This window comes from Schistocerca cancellata, chromosome 5 (assembly GCF_023864275.1).
Source record: "Schistocerca cancellata isolate TAMUIC-IGC-003103 chromosome 5, iqSchCanc2.1, whole genome shotgun sequence".
Lineage (NCBI taxonomy): Eukaryota > Metazoa > Arthropoda > Insecta > Orthoptera > Acrididae > Schistocerca > Schistocerca cancellata.
The window spans coordinates 403,437,491-403,451,171 of NC_064630.1; the positions used below are offsets into that span (position 1 = coordinate 403,437,491).

Genomic DNA, 13,681 nt, shown 5'->3' on the forward strand with positions numbered 1-13,681 from the left:
GTTTGTCGTTCTATAGCAGCACCGCTGGTTTCCTGGTACGTGCGCTCCTCCGAAGCGTAGCTGGTGCCCCTGCTTGGAGCCTGTAACATACTGTTTGAATATAGCACTATGCCGTGACATGCGATACCCGTCTTCCGCTGCCGGACCACGATAGTATTCAACTTGGACTCCCCTGGAAATTGTCGGAAAAACTTGGTGACGTTATAGTAGACAATTGCAGTGGTGGTGACAAAGGAAAGTGCATCGCATTGTGAATGATATCAAGAGAGTTGTTCGTATACTATCAAGTGGTTCAGCGTGTCTTGGTGAAGCATCACAATGAAAACTCGTGATAAGCCGACCGAAGCGTCCCTCTCCCGGGTGCAGTAATGTTGTGGTCGACTGATAAGGAAAACATTCTCCGAAAGAGACACGTGCGGGCAACGTGTAGGCAACCCTGTAGGACAGAGGCATCGGACTGACAGCGGACGTACGCGGCCTACGGTTGATGTACAACATCTACAAGTGTAGGTGTAACCACAAACGATGTCTTTCGAGTTTAAGATCGTTCTGCACATCTACTGAGAGTTCTGCTTTGGATATCGTACCCAATACGAGCATTAAATGTGACAGTAGCGAGTTATTTAGTCAACTTTTTATTCCATTTGTTACGAGTTGTCATGTCTCAAGAAGGTGGTAAGCAACAGATTCTACGCAAGCTGGTGACAAATATAAATTGCAGGAGACACGCACAAATCAAGCGCAAAGCTCGTGTATGCAATTGCAACTGCAGCTGCCGCTTGGAACCGGAGCAATGCAATCTCCATCCATGCCTCGAGTGAGCGAAATACAATCGGTCGTGGATCGGACTGTAGTACTATTGGCTCCGGATAAAACCATTTCCTTCTTATAGGAGTAGCTTTGTGACGATACCCGCATAATTGCACACGTAATATCATACTCAAAAGTACTCGAACGAGCTGAACTGCGTTTCCCCGTGATTTACATGCAACGCACATTCAAAGCTGTCTTGCAGGTCCTCTAATTTTCTTATTTCGAGTATGGTCGTTTGACTGTACGAAATGGCTACCACAAGAGGTAACCAGAGAACGCTGCTTTTTAGTAATTAGTCTAGATTTAAATCAAAACCACGATGTTCCACTAACTAGACACATGTTGTCAGACATGAGACGGTTCTTAACGACTGTAAACTCAGTTTTGCTGCAGTAAATGACAGTTGAAGCACTACCACACTTATTAGAATATCTGCTAACAAACTCCATCACGTAAATAAACTCTGCAATCATAAGAAAAGATTAAATATTTTTATGAGCAAGATATTTCGGGACAATATTCGGACTCCTGAAGTTCTCTGACAATTCGAAGTATTACTGCTCTTTAAAAGTTTTTCCAGTACCTGTGAAACGCCCTTTTTGATACGAGTGGTTCGTCAAAAACCGGATGTTGAGCAAACCAGCTATAATCAATGCCATTAACAGCGGCAAGCGCCCTAGGGAAGTATCGTATCACCAGTAATTAGTTTGTATTCATAATTCAGCAATTATATGTCCACTCTCCTGAACTCCAAACAACATTACGATTCTTATTCTTCTGGATCGGTATTGAAATCAAGCACCAATAGCCACTGTAACTAAGCAAAGCCTTCATGCTTACCCGGGACTATATCACAACAACCTTCGTCACTGCTGAACAGCCATAACGAGTTGTGAACCATCGAAGTTTTCACCAGTATCAGTTATCAAATCTGAAATTAAAAATTTTTGTGCACTGCCTGGAATCCTGTCAAGACGCTTAGCTACCTGTTAACTAACCACGGAAAATGTTTAACATAATTATAAATAACAAAGTTGGCAAGTATATAAAACAAAGTGCCATGATGTTTTCGTTACGGGGACTTGACCCAGCACGTAATCAGATTGTTAACTAAATAAAATCAAATGTTAGCTATCGAATTTTTTTATCAGTAGCAAGATGTTTGACTTTGAAATGTCGGTAAAATTTTTTTGGATGACTGGGAATCGAACCTGGCGCCTACCGCCATTGTTTTCTATCTACGAATTGTTTCCTCACCAGAATCGAGATGTGTGTGGTCAACTAGAAATAACGGCATATATCGTCAGTGATGACAACACACGAAGAGACATTAAAAATGAAAAATTATTTATCACTAGTAGTTCGGTGTACATATGCTAGGGCTCCAAAGGAAATCATGAATATGTTTGTGCTGGACGAGAATACGAATCCACAAATTTAACTTCGGTGGAGACCTAGAAGAGTTTGTAATCTTGTGGGTAAACAACACAATTATAGAATTATGTTGTTCTGCATGGGTAAGATAGCACGAAAGAAGAGATCCCAGTCCAAGACCAAATTTTCAACGTCTCAAGTTCAAATAAAATAAGAACCCTGTGATCTAAAGTGACCATTGGCTCATTAAATAAAATAAAGTTTATAGCGTAAGGCCCAACATAAATATAATCATAAACCGGCTCTGCCCCAGTTGGTAGCGGAGGGATATGATGTTTACAATGTTTCTGAACTATGGTACAACTTGGCGTTCTTCACTTGGCATTATCACCATTGGATTCCTCATTCTTCTGCTGCTTCACGTGTGCTTGATAGAAGCATTTCATGCTTCTTGGTCTTTTGTAGAAGCAGTTGCCCAAAAACGGGTAAATATTTAGTTCACAGGAAATGATTGCGGATTTCTGTGGCAAGTGGTCCGTAACAATTACTTATTTATCTCTTTCCATATCTGGGGAATACTTCACAAGGTGATATCGGGCATCTCCAGTTATTTGTAGATTACATTAAAACTCAGTTAACTGATTACGACGTTACTTCTCAACAGAAACTGTGCTGCACTACTTCTTTTACTTCCACTTAGCAAGCTTGTAAAACACTAAAACTGGCGGTAAAAACTACTTTCAAAGCCAGAGGATGTTAATGTCTTCTGTTAAAAGTCACGATCGTTCTCTCTGGATGACTTGGACCACGCGATTTATTTCAAATAGTACAAAGAAGAAACTATTGCAGAGGATCAACTCTCCTCCGTTGCAATAAACTCATTTTACGTTATCCAAGTTCACATTTTCGCGGAATTACTTTGACTGTAGTATACACTTCAACAATGTAGCAACACACTTCACCTTGCAAAACTCACATCCGTCTCGGAGGCTTTACACTTAGTTGCCAAACAGAAATTCTACCAGTTTCAATAAACTGATGTTTAACACTGCTGTTTCTCACCGGAAAATACGCAGGTGACTTGTTGGGCTCTAAGACTATACTCCTACAGTAATTTCGTGTGCAGGCAAGGCATACTGGCTCTGTATCATTTCAGACTACAGCCACTGAAACGTCATACTGACACCATAAATGTGCTTGTACTACCAACTTTATTATTCGTCTCACTTGATTTTGTGACCACTGAAATGAAAGTGACCTTCCAATATGAGAGGGTCCATTTCGTTCCTTCTTTCCTTCTGGGAAGTTAGTCTTCTGGTCAGCGAGCTTTTTCTCTTCTAGCCACTGAAATGTGGCAAGTCATCTTGTATCCCTTCATAAACCGCTAATTAGTGCTGTCTGTTAAGAAGATTTCTTTCATCGTAGTGAAGAAATATACACTCCTGGAAATTGAAATAAGAACACCGTGAATTCATTGTCCCAGATAGGGGAAACTTTATTGACACATTCCTGGGGTCAGATACATCACATGATCACACTGACAGAACCACAGGCACATAGACACAGGCAACAGAGCATGCACAATGTCGGCACTAGTACAGTGTATATCCACCTTTCGCAGCAATGCAGGCTGCTATTCTCCCATGGAGACGATCGTAGAGATGCTGGATGTAGTCCTGTGGAACGGCTTGCCATGCCATTTCCACCTGGCGCCTCAGTTGGACCAGCGTTCGTGCTGGGCGTGCAGACCGCGTGAGACGCCGCTTCATCCAGTCCCAAACATGCTCAATGGGGGACAGATCCGGAGATCTTGCTGGCCAGGGTAGTTGACTTACACCTTCTAGAGCACGTTGGGTGGCACGGGATACATGCGGACGTGCGTTGTCCTGTTGGAACAGCAAGTTCCCTTGCCGGTCTAGGAATGGTAGAACGATGGGTTCGATGACGGCTTGGATGTACCGTGCACTATTCAGTGTCCCCTCGACGATCACCAGTGGTGTACGGCCAGTGTAGGAAATCGCTCCCCACACCATGATGCCGGGTGTTGGCTCTGTGTGCCTCGGTCGTATGCAGTCCTGATTGTGGCGCTCACCTGCACGGCGCCAAACACGCATACGACCATCATTGGCACCAAGGCAGAAGCGACTCTCATCGCTGAAGACGACACGTCTCCATTCGTCCCTCCATTCACGCCTGTCGCGACACCACTGGAGGCGGGCTGCACGATGTTGGGGCGTGAGCGGAAGACGGCCTAACGGTGTGCGGGACCGTAGCCCAGCTTCATGGAGACGGTTGCGAATGGTCCTCGCCGATACCCCAGGAGCAACAGTGTCCCTAATTTGCTGGGAAGTGGCGGTGCGGTCCCCTACGGCACTGCGTAGGATCCTACGGTCTTGGCGTGCATCCGTGCGTCGCTGCGGTCCGGTCCCAGGTCGACGGGCACGTGCACCTTCCGCCGACCACTGGCGACAACATCGATGTACTGTGGAGACCTCACGCTCCACGTGTTGAGCAATTCGGCGGTACGTCCACCCGGCCTCCCGCATGCCCACTATACGCCCTCGCTCAAAGTCCGTCAACTGCACATACTGTTCACGTCCACGCTGTCGCGGCATGCTACCAGTGTTAAAGACTGCGATGGAGCTCCGTATGCCACGGCAAACTGGCTGACACTGACGGCGGCGGTGCACAAATGCTGCGCAGCTAGCGCCATTCGACGGCCAACACCGCGGTTCCTGGTGCGTCCGCTGTGCCGTGCGTGTGATCATTGCTTGTACAGCCCTCTCGCAGTGTCCGGAGCAAGTATGGTGGGTCTGACACACCGGTGTCAATGTGTTCTTTTTTCCATTTCCAGGAGTGTAGTTTAGTATTAAAACATCGTAAGTAGCAATGTTCGCAAATTTACCGAATAAGAAATGCTTATTGTCCACGTAGGAAAAGGTTTAAAAACAAAGTCTGCACGGTCTGGGCCAAGTTGATCTTTTCGGTTGATAGCACTGCTTTATAGGTTGCCTAAAAAGAGTTATCATTCGTTGTTTTCCTATAGCTGTGGAAGTCATTGGGTGGAACGGAATTTGATATTTAAGGGTCTCGTTCTGCTTCAAATACAAAACTATTAACAACCGAAGGTTGAGTTCATCCTCAAACTGACGTGTATTTATTGTGGTGAAAGCAGGGGAAATCGATTGTCTTTGCCTTCCTCCAATGTGCTCTGGAAACCACATGCACATAAGTTAACAATACTATGATTACTTGGAGCATTAAAATTGACGTTGTCCTCCTAAACAAACAATTCTTCGCTTACAAAGAATTGAAATTCGTAGAAGCTGCAGAATACGAACTCGATAACAAGAGATTATAAATTCACAGCTTCACCTTATCTACTAAACTCCCAGTTGTCTGAAGCGCAGTTACGGGCTTCTGTGGTGTAATATGTGAGGTAACACAGGTGACTAAGTATCATTGCCGGGGCAACACGATATGCATCACAACGCGAATGCAAATTTTACCTTTGTTCTCTGAAAATGGAGTCGTTATTACTGCTACATGTGATGTTTCTAGACAAAATATATTTACAAAAAACTCTAAACAATACTCACAAGGAATTAATTTATAAGATCATTTTTCAAACCGTGTAATAGGGAATGAGTTTGACTTTTGAGGCAGAAGAAGTGCTCTCCACCTTGCATCGCACTTCGTTTCCTCCTACCATGTCAGTGGGTCCTCACCTGAGAAATATCACAGCTCAAGGAATTTGATTAAGGTGGCATTCTTGCGCTTTATGAAACTGATAGTGCACCAGCGCCATTATCTGCGCCATAGGGGGCAGAAAACCTACGATACATCTGCAGGTGAAGAGGATGACCGAGAAAGGCCACGTCAAGCTCGTCGTGTACTATCGACCTATTCCTCCAAATTAAGTTTCGACATAAAGCACTTACTTCCCAGTTCGACCTAGTACCTCTTCATATTTACTCGAACAACTCAAACGATCTTCAGTATTCTTTTGCAACGCATATTGAGAAGGCTTCTATCCCCTGTTTGCTAATTTCCACCTTTGTTTTCTATATAGCGTTATACATGAAGTTACTGCTTTGAGAAAAGATGTTACCGCATTTATCATTTTCAGAAGTATATCTACATCTACATACATACTCCGCAATCCACCATATGGTGCGTGGCGGAGGGTACCTCGTACCTCAACTAGCATCTTCTCTCCCTGTTCCACTCCCGAACAGAACGAGGGAAAAATGACTGCCTATATGCCTCTGTACGAGCCCTAATCTCTCTTATCTTTGTGGTCTTTCCGCGAAATATAAATTGGCGGCAGTAAAAATGTACTGCAGTCAGCCTCAAGTGCTGGTTCCATACATTCCCTCAGTAGCGATTCACGAAAAGAACGCCTCCTTTCCTCCAGAGACTCCCACCCGAGTTCCTGAAGCATTTCCTTAACACTCGCGTGATAATCAAACCGACCAGTAACAAATCTAGCAGCCCGCCTCTGAATTGCTTCTATGTCCTCCCTCAATCCGACCTGATACGGATCCCAAACGCTCGAGCAGTACTCAAGAATAGGTCGTATTAGTGATTTATAAGCGGTCTCCTTTACGGATGAACCACATCTTCCCAAAATTCTACCAATGAACCGAAGACGACTATCCGCCTTCCCCATAACTGCCATTACATGCTTGTCCCACCTCATATCGCTCTGCAATGTTACGCCCAAATATTTAATAGACGTGACTGTGTCAAGCGCTACACTACTAATAGAGTATTCAAACATTACGGGATTCTTTTTCTATTCATCTGCATTAATTTACATTTATCTATTTTTAGAGTTAGCTGCCATTATTTACACCAATCACAAATCCTGTTCAAGTCATCTTGTATCCTCCGACAGTCACTCAACGACGACACCTTCCCGTACCCCACAGCATCATCAGCAAACAGCCGCACATTGCTGTCCACCCTATCCAAAATATCATTTATGTACATAGAAAACAACAGCGGACCTACCACACTTCCCCGGGGCACTCCAGATGATACCCTCACATCCGATGAACACTTAAAATCGAGGACAACGTACTGAGTTCTATTACTTAAGAAGTCTTCGAGCCACTCACATATTTGGGAACCAATCCCATATTCTCGTACCTTAGTCAGGAGTCTGCAATGGGGCACCGAGTCAAACGCTTTCCTGAAGTCAGGGAATATGGCATCCGTCTGATACCCTTCATCCATGGTACGAAAGATATCAAGTGAAAACAGGGCGAGTTGCGTTTCGCAGGAGCGATGCTTTCTAAAGCCGTGCTGATGCATGGACAGCAACTTCTCTGTCTCAAGGAAATTCATTATATTCGAACTGAGAATATGTTCGAGAATCCTGCAACAAACTAATGTTCAGGATATTGGTCTGTTATTTTGAGGATCCGTCCTTCTACCCTTGTTATATACAGGCGTCGCCTACGCCTTTTTCCAGTCGCTCGAGACTTTACGTTGGCTATGAGATTCGCTATAAATGCAAACTAAGTAAGGAGCCAATGCAGTAGAGTACTCTCTGTGAAACCGAATTGGAATTCCATCAGGACCTGGCGATTTATTTATTTTCAACCCATTCAGCTGCTTCACAACCTCAGGGTTGTCTATCACTACTTCCTCCATACGGGAATCTGTACGAGACTCAAACGGTGGTATGTTTGTACGATTCTCCTGCGTGAAAGATTTCTCAAATGCTAAATTTAAAATTTCAGCTTTCGTTTTGCCGTTTTCCGTTGCCAGGCCAACCTGAGTGACTGGATGGAGGCCTTCGACCCGCTTACCGATTTTACGTAAGACCAGAATTTCCTTGGGTTTTCAGCAAGATCTTTTGCTAAGGTATGACGGTGGTAGTGGTTGTATGCTTCGTGCATCGCTCTTTTTACAGCAGCACGAATCTCTACTAAATTTTGCCTGTCCTCATTCGCCCGATCTTTCTTGTACCGCGAGTGCAACTGTCTTTGCTTCTTGAGCATTCTCCGAACTGCGCTGTTAAACCACAGTCGGTCTTTTCCGTCCGTAACCCACTTTTTCGGCACATACTTCTCCAAAGCGTGATTTACAATGTGTTTAAAATTTTCCCATAATTCTTCTACGTCCATCGTGCCGGAAGTAAATAAAGTCGATTCATTTACTAAGTGGGATGCTAACAACTCCTTATCTGCTCTTTCTAGTAAGAATACTCTCCTAGCCTTCTTGACCGACTTTCTAACTTTCATAACCATAGTCGTAATGACAACATGATAATCACTAATCCTTGTCTCAACGCTGACGCCGTAGATGAGGTCTGGTCCGCTCATGGCTACCAGATCTAAAATATTTCCATTACACGTTGCCTGTCGATTTAGCTGCTCAAGACAGTTTTCGTATAATGTGTTCAAAAGTAATTCACACGACGGCTTGTCTGTACCACTTGTAATGAATCCATAGACATCCCAGTCCATACTAGGTATTTTGAAGTCGCCTCCGACTAATATAGCATGATCCTGGTGCTTCTGCGATACAGAGTGTAGACTCCCTTTGAATAATTCTAGCACTGTCACGGTGGAACCTGGTGGCCGGTAATAACACCCAGCAATTAACTTTATTTCTTCTGGCCCGGTTAAACGTGTCTAAATAACTTCACAATCACACTCTTTCTTCGACCTCAGTAGACACAATATTTTTGTCAATTGTAATGAATACACCACCTCCTACGGTGTCTAATCTGTCTTTCCGATACACGTTCCATCCCTCACTAAGTATTTCTGAACTTCCTATCTCAGGGTTCAGCCAGGTCTCAGTCCCGAGAATAATTTGCGCGCCACACGCTTCCTGGAGGGCAGTAAATTCAAGAACTTTATTCTGAACACTCTGAAAATTTACTTTTAAGCTGAAGTGTCTTTACACTGAGCGCGTCCTGATTTCCCTGCCTGCACGTCGACTGGTGAGTGTTCATTAGGATACCTCGCACTACTGCCCAGCCTAAAAAAAAACCATGTGCATGCCACAAGTACTCTGCTACCCGAGTAGCCGCTTCCTTTGTGTATTGCACCCGTGAACTATCTAGGGGCGTCCTACAATTCCTCACCCAATAGCGCAAATCTAGAAATCTGCAGCCAAGACCGTCACAGAGTCGACGAAGCCGCTGTTTGAGACCCTCCACTCGGCTCCAAACCAAAGGACCCCGATCCACTCTGGGAACGGTGCTGCAAATAGAGAGCTCAGCTTGTACCCCGTGTGCGAGGCCAGCGGTCTTCACCAAATCCGTCAGCCGCCTGTACGAACTGAGGATCGCCTCAGAACCCAAGCGACAGGCATCATTGGTGTCGACGTGAGCAGATAAAGCAAGTATTTTTCTTGCTGTTGACGATGTACATTAGTAGGCTCTTCACTTTTGCCGTCGGCAGTTATTTATCTACCCAGGGATGAAAACTCGTCTTCTGTTTTCTGAGTTTCGTTTACTAATCTAATACCCCAAGGACCAGCTAACGTAATTACCACTGTTTTACTGACGTTACCCTTACAAGTCGACAAGGCAATATTTATCCCATTTAAATTATCTCCTGAGTCACCTGCCGTCTCCGTTAGAATTAAAATGCTGTTGTCGAACTATGGAAGTTTTTTGTTACTCTTTTCCCGAAATTTAATTCCTAAATAGGATACTGTCATACATCGTACGAAGCCCACATTCATGCATACTATGAAACTGACGCACCTACCTTTGTGAGGTAACTTCCGTATGGATTGCATTTACTATAGTATTCCCAGAAAATGATCAAGGACGATATGAACTCCTACGGAGATTCCTTTTTGGGGTGAGAAGATTGACGTCGCTGTATTGCTCCGATGTTACTTGCTGCATATCAACGTGTCCCAGGAGTGATCATCAGGTAGCCCGAATCCGTGGAGCATTTAATGAAGATTAAACAGAATTCTATGATGCTTGAGGGACATGTCCGGTTATCGTAACGAAGGTGTATAGTACGTAAATGGGCTCATGGTACACTGATAGAATATCGTGATGAAAAAGACCGCTTCTGCGGTGTGATAGATACTTAGTTATGATCCCACTACTTTCATGGCGTTAGAACCACATCTTCAGAGGTATATCTGTATTTAAACGTGAGAAAAACATGTAGAGATCCTGGAACATTATTTTCTCAAATTCATTACATGACTTATTTCAAGTCATGACCAGTAGATGGCCCAACATTCTCTGTCAATTATGATAAAAATGTTCAACTGTCGGGAGGTCGGTAGCCCAAGTTAAAATGCAGGGATCATCATCCCGAATAAGAAATTTAGAATAAGGATGAAGCAGTAAACTAGATAAATTGTTCAAATGGCTCTAAGCACTATGGGACTTAACATCTGAAGTCATCAGTCCCCTAGACTTAGAACTACTTAAATCTAACTAACCTAAGGACATCACACACATCCATGCCCGAGGCAGGATTCGAGCCTGCGACCGTAGCAGCAATGTGGTTCCGGGATGAAGCGTCTAGAGCCTCTCGGCCACAGCGGCCGTCTTAGATGGATGTAAAAGTATAAAACAATGATATGTGTGGCTGATGAAACCCACATTAACCTAGTAAAGTAAAATGAATCCCGTAAAGAATGCCTGTATAATTGTACAATAGGCAACAAAGGTGAAGAGTGGATAAAATGCTGCTTACAAAAATAGATCATTGTCTGGGTGAAAGAAGGACTAGGGAAAGGAAAATGAAAATATATAACGTTCTCTGTCAATTATGATAAAAATGTTCAACTGTCGGAAGGTTGGTAGCCCAAGTTAAGACCCAGGGATCATCATACCGAGTAGGAAATCTAGAATGAGGATAAAGCAGTAAATTAGATGGATGTAAATGAATAAAACAACGATATATTTTCATTTTCCGTTCCCCAGTCCTTCTTTCATCTAGATAATGATCTATTTTGTAAGCAGTAACAAAGGCGTAACATCATCATGACAACGTGAGGCACTCTGTGACCGCCAATTAATTTCCAAAGGAGGGGTATCAACTATGTGTAGTTGAATACGACTGCAAAATAAAAGGAATATACAGGACTTCGTTAGTAAACTTCTTCACGAATAGAAAACACATAACTGGTAATGTACTACCCGACTTCATGATAATTAACAATTCTAGAGATGAAGTATGTAAATGGCAGAGTAGAGAATTGTGAATCGTGTAAAATGGTTTAAAATAGAGAATAAAGTATACATACTAGGGAATTCTATGTAAGCTTTCAAAGTTTGCTAAAATGTTACGATGGAGCAACTCTATTTGTTCATTGAGGGTATGCATTGGGTGACATTTTGCTCGTTACTATCTCGATATTCTTCGAGAATCTTGAGATTCTATTCCTTTCTTTCCCTATGAAGGACTTTTTTTGCAAATTTGCAAATTTGTAATGCAGTATCCATCTTCGCGTTGATGGTTACTTACGGCTGTCTCTAAGTCGACCTAAAATAAGCAGCATTTTATCTAGACTTGACCTTCGTTGCCTATCGTATAATCACACAGGCTCTGCTTCATGTGATTTTTTTTTACCTTCGGAGGTGAAGGTACTTTCATACTTCTACGTCCATGTACTTTATCGATTTCTCCTTGTTCTAGGTTTCCTTAAGTTCTCTACATCCTGTCGTATTTTAACTTGGACTACTGACCTCTCGACGATTGAATAATTTCATCTCAACGGACGGAGAATGTTGCGTTGTTTACTGGTTATCACTTGCAATCAGTCATGAATAAATGTGAGTACATAATGTTCCTATAAAGTTTCGTGTATAGTTCAACTACATTCTCACAGGAACAGGATCTTTATACGTTTTCTTATTGTTTATATGAAGGTGTATCCTTGAAGACGCGGCTCCAAAGCTATGAAACTATTTGCATCATAAAAAATACCATAGAGCAGAAGCTGTCTTTTTCATCATGATAAAAACCTACAGCTATGGATGTCAACGATACAAAATTACGATGGGTACAGCTGTCGTAATGTGACCGTACCTTCTGTTAGATGCCTTTTATAAGATTCAGAGACTGAACAAAAATATTGGAACGCCGCGAGAAGTGAATACTTGAACATACGAGTAAAAGCAGATGCTAGCAAAGCCTGGAGTTTGAACTTATATTTGACCACGTACAGCTGTTGTGCAGTGTCCTCAATACTTTACAACTGCCAGTCGTGGTCAGAAGAGGCATGTGTGTAGTTCTGAGCAGATTACGCCCTAGTTAAGTGAATTCGAACGTGGACAAATGGTTGGTGCTCGAATGGTGGGTGTTCCCGCAGCCACGGAAGCCGAGGTGTTTGGTAATCAAGGAAATATATACCACATGGAGGGAAAGTGAAATAAACATCATTCACTAAGTCACGAAGTGGAAAAAGTTGTGTTGACGGATCATGACAGACAGACTGAAGACGACGGTGACCAAAAGAAAGCAGGCGACTGCTGCAAAAGCGACTGCGGAACTAAATGTCGCACTCGCAAATATTGTCAGCACAAAAAAAAAAAAAAAAAAAAAAAAAAAAAATACGAAGGGGGCTCGATGAGAAGTGGCCTTCACTGAAAGCGGAAACTTCAGAACCACTCATCAGTGGAACAAATGCCCGTAGCGAGAAAACGTGCTACCGCATCCATAAAACCTGGACTAAGGAGCATAGGAAGAAAGTCATTTGGTCAGATGAGTATTGATTCACACCGAGACTGCTTCCAACTTCTGCCGAGTTTACGGCCCAAGAGTGAGCACGAGGATGATTCCGCTGGCCACCACAGTCATTATTTCTCAATGTTGTTGAACCTTTGCGGTCTACTTTTTAGTGAATGGTGTAAGATCGCTGTCCACCGACATCACCGTTAGCTGAACGTGTTACTGTTCTACAGCAACAGTGGTATAAGAATTCATTGAAAACCGTAGAGGACCTGTATTTGTCCACTTCGGGACGACTGGAAGCTGTCTAGACTGCCAAAGGTTTCCCTACGTAAAAGTCATCTTAATGTGTTGAAACTTCCTGGCAGATTAAAACTGTGTGCCGGACCGAGATTCGAACTCGGGACCTTTGCCTTTCACGGGCAAGTGCTCTACCAACTGAGCTACCCAAGCACGACTCACGCCCCGTCTTCACAGCTCTGGAATCATAATGTGTTGCTGTGTTTTTGGTTTTTCCATATTTTTATAAGCCAAGTATAATCTATGGACAACTGTTGTTCATTCTTGGTATTTTACCCGAGACTTTCGTGCAGAACACATAAAAGCGAATTTAGATCCTCATTTCGTTCCTTTGCACATCTGGGCTGTTAGTTACAGTATAACATTGGTGATTGCTTTGCTTACTTGAATTGCTGCAGCTCTCATTGAGTATTGGTAAACGTGACCACGTACATGCAGTTTCGTACACATACTTAAGCTAAATAAAAAACTGTATTTCAACAAATGTTTCTTTGAAACATTTTTCCTGTATATTGGCTAAT

At 43.2% G+C, this 13,681-nt stretch overlaps 1 non-coding gene across 1 annotated transcript; it reads right to left on the reverse strand.

The window, feature by feature from the left end:
* Window positions 1-13,239: 13,239 nt before the first annotated feature.
* Window positions 13,240-13,314, reverse strand: Trnas-uga (transfer RNA serine (anticodon UGA)). The gene has a single exon. It is a non-coding gene; the product is annotated as a tRNA-Ser (tRNA).
* Between the last annotated feature and the right edge of the window lie 367 nt (window positions 13,315-13,681).